A 10,019-nucleotide genomic window follows, 5' to 3' on the forward strand; every position below is an offset into this window, starting at 1 on the left:
CATTAGTTTTACCACCTAAGCCTAACTCCGGTGACGAAAACCGCCAGTGGGGCCCACCATAATAGCTAGTTTTTGAAATTATCCCCAAATTCTCTCGATTTCCCTTTGATTGAAACTTAACTTCTTCATTTCTACATCTATTTCGTGAAGATTGAAGTTTTTTTTTTGCCATTTTCTTTTCAAATTCTGATTTTGGGTGATCCTTAACAATCCCACATCCTCAAATTATCAAATTATTGAAGATTGTACTCGGCCCTGAATCAATTGAACTGTTCGACGACAAATAGCGAAAAGGTAAGCAGTTTTCATGAATTCTGTTGTAATTTTTTGCAATTTTTTGCGTGATTATGTTGCAATTGCTAAGTATAATTGAAATTGCATGTTTTCTGTTATTAAGTCAACCCCAATTTCATATCGTAAATAATTAAGGTTCGTGTAAGTGTAAATTAATTTGGGGGTTTTTTATATTTCAATTGGGCAGTAAAATTAGGGTTAGATTATGGTAATTGTGTTCAAATACAATTAGTTTCAATGAAAAATTAGCAGTAGAAATGACAATACTACCTCTGAATTACGAGTACAAATTTTTTCCAGAAGTCGGATTTATTCTTCGTCGTCGTCTGTTTTCTGAAAACTCTGTCATATAACATTCAGGTTCAGGAAACAGAAATTGAAGCAGCTCAGGTACGAGTAATTGTTGTTGCTTATCCACGGATTCGTTATTTATAAGATCAAGCACGTTTTTGTTTGCAATCCTTAAGCCATTAAGGATACAAATCAGACCAAAAACCAAGCTATAAGCAAATTATAACTTTATAAGATGAACTTTGGCTCATTCACTACCCAAATTAAGGATTTGTGAAGAAAATCGCAAACAAAAACTTCAATCTTCAACAATTTGATGTAGAAATGAAGAAGGTTGGTTTAAATAGAAGGGAAATCGAGAGAATTTGGGGATAATTTCAAAAACTAGCTGTTATGGTGGGCCCGCAGTTTCCGTCACTGGAGTTAGGCTTAGGTGGTAAAACTGATGTTTTATTTTTTTATGAGGTGGTAAAGTAAATCTTTTTTTTTTTTTTTGGAGGTGGTAAATTCAATGAAGTCGTTATTTGAAGGTGGTAAAAATCAAAATTTCCTAAAAAGAATAAAAAAATAAAAAAAAAACCTCTCTCATAATAACTCAATTTTGGTTTGACAACGATGATTTCTATTTTAAAAAGCCTTTAATAAAATTTCTTGGTTGAATTTCTACAACCGTCACAACCCGGAGCAACGCCCGAGCTACTCACTGGTTAGTCATTAAAACTAGCTAGTTAATTAGATTATCGGTTATAATATAAGTCAATAACAAATCACAAGTTCATAAACATAAGAGATAAGGACAAAAAGTTGATTATACAATCTCAAATTAAACATCGTATGAGTAACTATTATGAGGAATTATATGTTTTTCTGTAGAAAAAATTGTGAAAAAGGATCTTTTAAGTGGTCGACTTTTTAAAACAGGACATTTTAAGTGAAAACTTGTGAAAAAGGACCTTTTAAGTGAAAATTGTGAAAAAGGACCTTTTAAGTTGTATATTGTTTGTATACGGTACTTGGGTGAGCTTGCGTGGTGGTCAACGCTAGAGCTCCGGCATTGACTATCACATGTTAGTTACGTGACTTATTTTAAAAAAAATTCCCCAAATTTCCCTCCTTTCCCTACCTAACCCAAATTGAAGACAAAGCATTCAACGAAAGGGATAGGTCGGGAAAGGAGGGAAATTCAGGGACGTTTTTATTAAATAAAGTCACGTGACTAACAGCGCTGACCATCACGTCGAAACTCCGACGTTTACCACCATGCAAACTCACCCAAGTATCTCATAAAACAAAATACAACTTAAAAGATCATTTTTCACAAGTTTTCACTTAAAAAGTCCTTTTTCAAAAAGTCAACCACTTAAAAGCTCATTTTTCACAATTTCTCTTTTCTATAAAACTCTTGCTAAATTATCATATTTGGTACACAATCACATAACACACACAAAAATATATATATTTATCGAATTGCCGTTTCAAGATCCCATCCTAACTTAATTTTGCTTAATATGCATGATCCCCATGTCATAAAAAAGAATCACAAATTGGTATCATAAAGAGATCCAAAATTATGGTCAATTATTATAAGATTTATAACTTTAACAATCAGCAGTAATGTAATTTGTATGATTGTATCATATATTTTTATTTTACATAAATAAAGGTTTTGACATCCCTTCCACTTTTCACATTCATCGTTTAAACGTTTTATAATTATTTAAAGGAACCACTTAAAAACAATAGCATTTCAACACAAGTAGTCAACATTTGACTCCAACGCTGCAGCTGATGACTTACGACTTGCAAGGAGGCAATGGACCACCACACAAGCACAAATTATGCTCAAACGACGACGTAGGAAAGCTTTGCTGCAACCTTCCTCCGACAGTCGGGATCGGCCCGCAAAGCCGGTTATAGCTTACATATAATTGATACAAGAAGGGTGCCTGCCCCAACCAAGTAGGCAGACTCCCATATATTTGGTTATGGCTCAACTCTAGCACCGATAAAGATGAATTCAGCTGGCCTACTGGCATCCCCACCTTCGAGAAATCGAACGACAATCGATTCCTCGACAAGATTAAGTGAGCTAAGTTGGACTTGTCCTCACCAAACAAGAAGGAAGCGTCACCTGTGAGCAGATTTCCTGACAGATCAAGGATTTCAAAGTTGATCTTTCCTAGGGACTTTGGGATTGTACCAGATAACTTATTGTTGTACAAATGAACTATAGAGTCATTTGCAAATAGACCGAATTCCTCAGGGATTCGGCCTGTTAGCTGATTTTCCTGTAGGTCAACTTCCTCGAGTTTAGGGAGTTGACCTAGGAAAGACGGAATAGAACCGGTGAACCGGTTGTTATTAAGGCTGAGGATGCCTAAGTTGGTTAGCCCGCTTAAGAAGTGCGGGATTGGACCGTTGAGGTCGTCCTAGTTTTCCCATTACTTTAATATTATTCTTTGCTTTTCTAGTTTAAATCCAAAATTTTGGTGCATTAGAGTAATTAAAAGGAAACATGTATCTCCTTTTATTCTCTAAGTCAGGTGTGGTCCTCAAAGTGGAAAAGAGTAAAAGCACATCTAATTGCTTATGCTACACGTGTAAGCAAATTAAATACCCAAAAAAAATTTCATCTTCTTCAGCAAAACCAAAAAATTATCCAGAACCTTCAATTGAAAACGAGAGAAACACAGTAAGGGAGTGTGCCACAATAAACCCAAAAAATTAAGTACGAACTATGGCCCAAAACAGAGTCAATCCTTCTTCCACACCCTTAATTCCAATGTTTAAGGGGGAAAAATACCATCTATGGAGTTTAAAGATGCAAACTCTATTCAAATCCCAGGATTTGTGGGATATGGTCGTAACAGGGTTTACCGAGCCGGCTGCGACACCGACGGAAATCGATCAGCAATTGCAATTGCGAGAGAACCGGAAGAGGGATGCAAAAGCCTTGTTGTTGACGACTCAATTTTTCCCAGAATTTCATCGGCAAGCACTTCCAAAGAGGCATGGGATATTCTGAAGAAGGAGTATCATGGAGATAGTAAGGTAATCTCTGTTAAATTGCAAACTTTACATGGGGATTTTGAAGCACTGCGTATGCAAAAAAATGAGTCTGTGCAAAGTTATTTGTGTAAGATTTCTGCCATTGTCAATCAAATGAAGTCATATGGTGAAAAAATTATAGACCAAACTATTGTTCGTAAAGTGTTGAGAAGTCTTACTAAAGATTACATTCATATTGTAGCTGCTATTGAGGAGTCAAAGACAATGTCTACCTATACTTTTGATGAATTAATCGCTTCTTTGTTAGCTCATGAAGATAGGATTAATTGACATCGTGAGAATGTGGATGAGAAGGCTTTTCAAGTGAAGGGAGAGTCTTCTTATAATGGGAAGACAGAGCAAAATGGTAGCAGAGGTCAAAATAGAGTCGGCTTCCGTGGTCGAGGCCGTGGAGGAGGCAGAGGTCGTGGTCATTCTGGTGAACAACGACATTTTAAAAGTAATATACAATGTCATCATTGCAAGAAATTCGGTCACAAGGAATCTGAATGTTGGAGTAAGCAGAAGGATGATCAAAAGGGAGCTCACTTTGCAGAGAATGTGGATGAAGAAAGTAAGTTGTTCATGGCTTCTTCTTCAATTATTGATGCTTCTAATGGAGTATGGTATGTTGATAGTGGATTCTCAAACCATATGTGCGGTTCAAAAGCTCTATTCAAGGAGCTTGATGAGACAAAGAAAGGGGAAGTTCGACTCGGAGACGACAAGCCAATGCAAGTTGTTGGAACCGGGACAATTTCAATCAAAACCAACCAGGGTAATGTAAAGCTACTCCATAATGTGCAATATGTTCCTAACTTAGCTCACAATTTGCTTAGTGTTGGTCAATTATTGAAAGGAGGATATGTTGTTCTGTTTGATGATGAATGTTGTTATATTAGTGATAAACAATCTGGTCAAAAACTCTTTAGCATTCCAATGGCACAAAATAAAATGTTTCCTTTGGATGTGTTGAATGTGGAAAAATGTGCATTGATTGCTAAAATTTCCAGTGAAAAATTGTGGCATTTACGTTATGGACATTTACATGAGAAAGGATTGAAATTGCTAGCATAGAAAAATATGGTGATTGGTTTGCCGATAGTTGATAGTATTGGATTTTGTGAAGGATGTGTTTATGGGAAACAAAGCAGAAATTCGTTTCCTGTAGACAAATCTTGGAGAGCCTCAAAATGTTTAGAGTTGGTTCATGCCGACTTGTGTGGTCCTATGAGTGTTGAGTCTTCTGGTGGTAGTAAGTATTTCTTGTTACTTACTGATGATTATAGTCGTATGAGTTGGGTTTATTTTTTGAAGTTGAAATTAGAAACTTTTGATTGCTTCAAAAAATTTAAAGCTTTGCTTAAGAAAGAAAGTGGAAGATGTATCAAGGTGCTGCGTACAAATAGAGGTGGCGAGTTTACCTCCGATGAATTCAATACCTTTTGTGAAGAGAATGGAATTCGCAGGGAGTTGTCATCTCCACGCACCCCTCAGCAAAACGGGGTGGCTGAGAGAAAGAACCGTACTGTTGTTGAGATGGCCAGAAGCATGATAACAGCAAGCAACCTTCCTAAAGAGCTATGGGCTGAAGCTGTAGCCACTGCAGTGTATCTTTTAAACATATCACCAACAAAGACGGTCATGAATCGGACTCCTTATGAAGCATAGAAGGAAAGGAAGCCAGAGGTAAGCCACTTAAAAATATTTGGTTGTATAGCTTATGTCTTAGATAACTCTTTATCTTGTCGTAAACTTGATAAAAAATCTGAAAAATGCATCTTTATTGGATATAGTCCAAAATCTAAGGCATATAGACTATATAACCCTTTAAGTGGCAAAGTGATAATAAGCAGGGACGTTCAGTTTAATGAAGAAGAATTTTGGAATTGAAATCATGACTCTACAGCAAAAACTCAAACACATATTCTTGCAACCGATGTATTTCCTCCTGAACCAGAAGCCACTGAATCTGAAAACTCTATTCCAGAAAGTCAAAGCCTGCAATCTGGAGGCAGCAGCTCCTCACCATCTCCCAGCACTCCACCGATAACGAATAACAGTCAGGGAAGCTCTCCAGCAAGTACTCCTTCAAGCTCTTCAAGTGAATCACCTCCAAGGAAGATGAGATCTTTAAGTGAGGTATATGCTACTTGTGATTTTTCCCTTTATGCATCTGATCCTACTCTTTCTGATGAAGCTGCACAGAGTCAAGTATGGATAGATGCTATGCATGCTGAGATGTCAGCCATACAGAAGAATGACACGTGGGAGTTAGTTGATCCACCTGAAGGGAAGAACGCAATTGGGCTCAAATGGGTGTTTAGAACCAAAAGCTTAAACTGATGGTTAAGGCCCAGGAAACTCTATTAAAGAGAGAGGTATTTTAGTCTCGTGACTTTGCCGATGACGGGTGGGATAGGACCCGTGAGGTTGGGTAATAGTCGTAAAATGAGGGTTTCGAGGTACGGGAGTTTATTAAGGGTGGTGGGGATTGTACCTACAACCTCGTCCGAGCCAATGATTTCGAGGAAGTTAACACGGTGGATAATTGTCTTGGTGATCTTCTTACATAGTACACCCTTCCACTTGTTGCAACAATCGTTTTGTGGTGTCCATGTTGAGAAGATGCTCAAGTTGCTGCCAAAGTAAGCCTTGATTTCGAGGAGTGCTCGTTCGTCGTCAGGGTAGCAGCGTCGTTGTTGTTGTGGTGGTGGTGGTGGGGAGAGGGAAGGGAGAAGGAAGAGGAGAGTTATGAAGAGGAGGGTATGTTGTATAGATAAATGGTTTGGTTCCCATAATTGTAATTTTAAGTGGTTTTTGCTTGTGTGTTCACAACATAATTAGAGAGACTTATATAAGGTTTAGATAGATCCGTTTAGATAAGCATTTATAAATTGCATGATATGATCAGTCAAGTTGTGATATATTTTTTATAAAAATAATTAAAGTTGGTCTGGTGAGTGCTACGGTGAAATATGATCATTAGACCGTCACATATGTGGTACGTATTACTATGTATGGATTTGGTGTACGAAAAGTAGTAATGATTATATAGCCCTGTATTTATGTGTTATTTTATCCATTCTTACCTTTTTATGCCAATGTTGGTTACTAGAGACAACTCTCTTGAATTACTCTTGGGGAGCACTGCCCTGTCAAGGCGGAAGCTGCGGGTTCGAGCCCAAGTGATTTTTGAATTAGTTAAGTGAGACAAAACCATGATAAGTCAATAGGGAAATTATTGATAATTTGAATTATACAATATTAGTTGGTACATGTAATTTTAATCAAATTATCTATGGTACATTGGTACTTTTTAAACTCAATAACAATCTGTTCATTTGTGCTCTTTGAAGTTTTGAGTCGAGCTAACTAGAATAGAATAAAGTTTTGATAGAACCGAGTTTGGATTACTCATAACTTCATAAGTTGCCAGATCAACTCAATTATCCATAACCATTATAAAAATGCAAAAGTTGCTACTATTCCTTATGAATAGTATTTTTTGGTGTTATTACATAGCTGCCCTTAATTTTAAGGAACTGCCGAAATTGCCCTTTCTTAGCCAATTGCATTATGTATCACAGCTGTAATTGCCCTTGCTTCTCACCGACTTCCCTCTCTGTTTTCATCTCAGAAGGAACAAAAATTCTTGGTCTTAGGGTCAGAGCATTTCTTAGGTGAAACAAGGAGAGAGAAACCTAGCTAGAGAGAGAAAACTTCAGCAACTTAAGACCACCGATGATGGTGCTTCGAATTCTTCGAGTTTGAGGTTGTGGAAGACACTTTTCGGATCGTCATATTTATCAGGTTCGATCTCGTTTCTCTTTCTCGATTTATAGTTTCAAATTTTTGGGCTTTACTTGTTCGATTGTCGTGGTTTTTTTGCATGCCTGTTCCTATTGATTTCGATATGTTTTCGAATTTTTTGGGTTAAATCTTTGTGGGTGTATTTGAGCGAAATCGTTTCATTTTTAATGGGGTTGAATCCTTTTTTGTGTTATGTTTTTTGTGTAACTCTTCGTAATTCATAATCTGAATTTCGATTGAAATGTTTTTTTGGGTGATTCTTCTTAATTAATAATCTGAATTTCGATTGATAAATAGAAGGTAATTCTTCTTAATTAATTTTCTGAATTTCGATTGAAAAATCGAACTATTCTTGATGAAGGAGTGGTGATTTCACCCTTAGAAAGGAAAAAAGAGGAGAAAACTGCTGCTGAAGATACTTTGAATGCTTACAAAGCTGCTCAGGTTTGTGTGTTTTCATTAATTTTTTTTTGTTTTTGTATTTTTTTGGTTTTTGTTTTTGTTTTTTTGTTTTTGTTTTTTTTTTTTTTGGTTTTTAGGGTTTAGATGTTCTATTTTGCGGAGATCTGTCTAAATTAAAGATTTTTGAGGTGTGATGAGCAAGATACAATGTTCATGGTTGCGGGTTCTCCGAGTAGGTTAGGCATAAGCTTCTGGAAGGCAATATATTCTGTATCATATTATAAGTAGAAAATTGGTGTCTAAGCGTAATCTTTATCATTCATTAGTGTGATTTAATTAAAAGTCTTCTAAAAAGGAAGTGATGTGTTTTAGATAGCAAAGTTAGCTTTAGTATTATAGAGTAAAATTATTAAATTAGTAATCGGATCAAGCTATGCCTCAGGTTGTTGCGTGTAGTTTGTGACTAAGATTAGTTGCATACAGTTGGAGTCTAATATTATATTATAAGTATCATTTAGAATTTATGTTTTTCAGGCATAATTGACATGGGTATTGCCTAATTTTTAGAGTGATTTATTTGATGAATCGAGAACTGGATTCTTCGTTTTCACTTTTTAAGAATTTCCTTAAATTCTAAACTATACACTGAGCTAATAAATTGATGTATTATGTTGAATAAAAAACAATTTGGTACCTTAGCACGAAAATATTGGTTGGGATATGAAAATACCTATTGTTTTATTTCTGTCTTCTCACGTTAGTGCCCTTTTTTTTTATTTTTTTTTTTTAAAATGGTGTAAATAGTACATGTTGTAGGTCTTGTAGCACAGTGACTTAGTGACGTATTACTATATCCGGATTTTTTTTATGAAGATTTGTTCCACTCCCCGGCCCTTATCTGTTTTTTTCCCCTTGATCACAGGGCCTTGGTCATAAGGGCATCCAGTGCCTTTTAGGACTTAAGCAAACTGTTGGGACAATTTCAGATGCACTTCCACCTCCAAGATCAACTCTCCTCTCATCTTTTGCATTGCCGCATAAATCAAATGTATGGATAGTTAATTATGGTTTTCCTCTTATGTTCATCCATTTTACATGTACTGTATTATTTAGGTTTCAACTTGTAGTGATAATGATGTTAATCATAAGAGCAGAGCTAAAGGTCCTTGATGCTGTATATAGGTTTTATACATATATGAAAAGGATTTTTATTTCTTCAATAGCATTATTTCTCCCTCTTAAGAGAAAGACTATATCTGATACATCGAAGTATCTGACAGGTTATATGGTCGAAATAGTTTGGCTATCCAACAGTTACTGTCTGATAAGCCAAAAACTTTGAATATGTTAACAAAAGGATTAAAGGACCTCCTGAATTTTGATCACATTATGATATTTGTATGCGTTTTTGTGGTTTGATGTGTCCATCGACTATAAATTTGTAAATCTTAAATCTGCCTGTATATTTTGATCATTGCTGCATATTAATCGATTTCTTGGTTGACTCGAGATTAAAGGTTGCACCTTGACTGAAGGTGCCAGGGCATTGACTAAACATGTCAATAGATGCAGCAGTAATTATTGGGGCAAAGTGGAAGGAAATGGTGAGTACAATTTGCATGTGACTTTGTCTACATTTTGATTACATAAATCTTATATAGAAGTTTGGTTCAGAATTATGGTTTGAATGTTGGATCTTCCGGTTCATCCTTATGTCTAACCTGTATACTTTTGCGAACCTGAAAAATGTTCACTTTCTGAACCTGCCTCAAACAAGCAGTCCATAATTATGAATTCTTCTTTTACTGTCAGATTTCAATAAGAACCAGCTTGCCAATGAGGTCATAACACGTATCATAGGTCATTCTCAATGGTTAAATGTGCATATTGTCCAACCACATGGTGCTATTTTTGAAATACGAAATTCTCAAGGTTATGGTGCCCGGTGGTCTGCAGACGGTACCAAGGAAATACTTTCGTAGTTTCATTCATTTGCTTGTATACAATTATTAAGAATATGGAGCTGGATTGTGGGATGAGCCAAATTATGGCTTATGCATTCCACAATTAACTCAATCCACTTGTCATCACATAAACCTCATTCGACTAAAACTTCTTGGAAATTCTTGAAGGATGTATGTTAGACTATTAAAGGTGGCACCGACTTTAAA

General features: G+C 36.1%; 1 long non-coding RNA gene and 1 pseudogene across 2 annotated transcripts; one reads left to right on the forward strand and one right to left on the reverse strand.

Moving 5' to 3' along the window:
- Positions 1-2,059: 2,059 nt before the first annotated feature.
- On the reverse strand, positions 2,060-6,499 carry LOC145582343 (polygalacturonase inhibitor 1-like; annotated as a pseudogene).
- A 741-nt stretch (positions 6,500-7,240) lies between these two features.
- On the forward strand, positions 7,241-9,801 carry LOC145582344 (uncharacterized). Of its 2 annotated transcripts, none has more exons than XR_014099859.1 (5): positions 7,241-7,446; positions 7,808-7,890; positions 8,771-8,896; positions 9,366-9,452; positions 9,661-9,801. It is a non-coding gene; the product is annotated as an uncharacterized LOC145582344 (long non-coding RNA). The 2 variants fall into 2 exon arrangements; XR_014099858.1 differs by having other exon boundaries at positions 7,251-7,446; positions 9,391-9,452.
- Positions 9,802-10,019: the final 218 nt, after the last annotated feature.

Source organism: Chenopodium album, chromosome 15, assembly GCF_948465745.1.
Source record: "Chenopodium album chromosome 15, dcCheAlbu1.1, whole genome shotgun sequence".
NCBI classification, from domain to species: domain Eukaryota; kingdom Viridiplantae; phylum Streptophyta; class Magnoliopsida; order Caryophyllales; family Amaranthaceae; genus Chenopodium; species Chenopodium album.